Genomic DNA, 908 nt, shown 5'->3' with positions numbered 1-908 from the left:
ACAACAACAAAAAAACACAAATATAATGGCAGCAATTAATCCATACCTATCGATAATTACATTGAATGTAAACAGATTAAATGCACCTGTTAAGAGATGGAGAGTGGCAGAATGGATAAGTAAACAAGATCCTTCAGTATGCTGCCTGCAAGAGACACATCTCATACACAGAGACAAAAACAGATTAAAAGTCAAAGGATGGGGGGGAAAAAAATATGCCAAGCTAATTGCAATAAAAAAACAAACGGGAGTGGCAGCACTAATCTCTGATAAAATAAACTTTAAGGCAAAAACCAGCATAGTAGGTAAAGATGGACATTATCTCATGATTAAAGGGACAATTTAACAAGATGACATAACCATAATAAATATCTATGCTACCAATGAAAGCACTCCAAAATATATAAAACAAACTATAATAGATTTGATGAAAGAAATAGATGAATCTACGATAATATTGGGTGATTTTAATACACCACTTTCAAAAAAGGATAGAACAATCAGAAAGAAATTTGACAATGACACAGAAGAACTAAACAACACAGTCAGCCAAATGGACCTCATAGATGTGTATAGAGCATTCAACCCAACAATAGTACAACACACATTCTTTTCCAGTGCACATGGAACATTCTCCAGAATAGACCATGTCTTAGGCCACAAAACCAATCTCCATAAATTTACAAATATCAAAATACGACAAAACATCTTCTCAGACCACAGTGCTATCAAATTAGAAATCAACAATAGGAAGACCAAGGAAATAAAGACAAATCCATCGAAAATGAATAACACCCTGCTGAAAAGCAACTGGGTAGTAGAAGAAATTAAACGTGAATTCACAAAGTTCCTAGAAACAAATAAGAATGAAAACACAACATACCAAAATCTTTGGGATATGGCAAAAG

The sequence above is a fragment of the Chrysochloris asiatica genome, unplaced genomic scaffold (genome assembly GCF_000296735.1).
Source record: "Chrysochloris asiatica unplaced genomic scaffold, ChrAsi1.0 scaffold00096, whole genome shotgun sequence".
In the NCBI taxonomy this organism is placed as follows: domain Eukaryota; kingdom Metazoa; phylum Chordata; class Mammalia; order Afrosoricida; family Chrysochloridae; genus Chrysochloris; species Chrysochloris asiatica.
Note: the sequence above shows the minus strand (reverse complement) of the source record.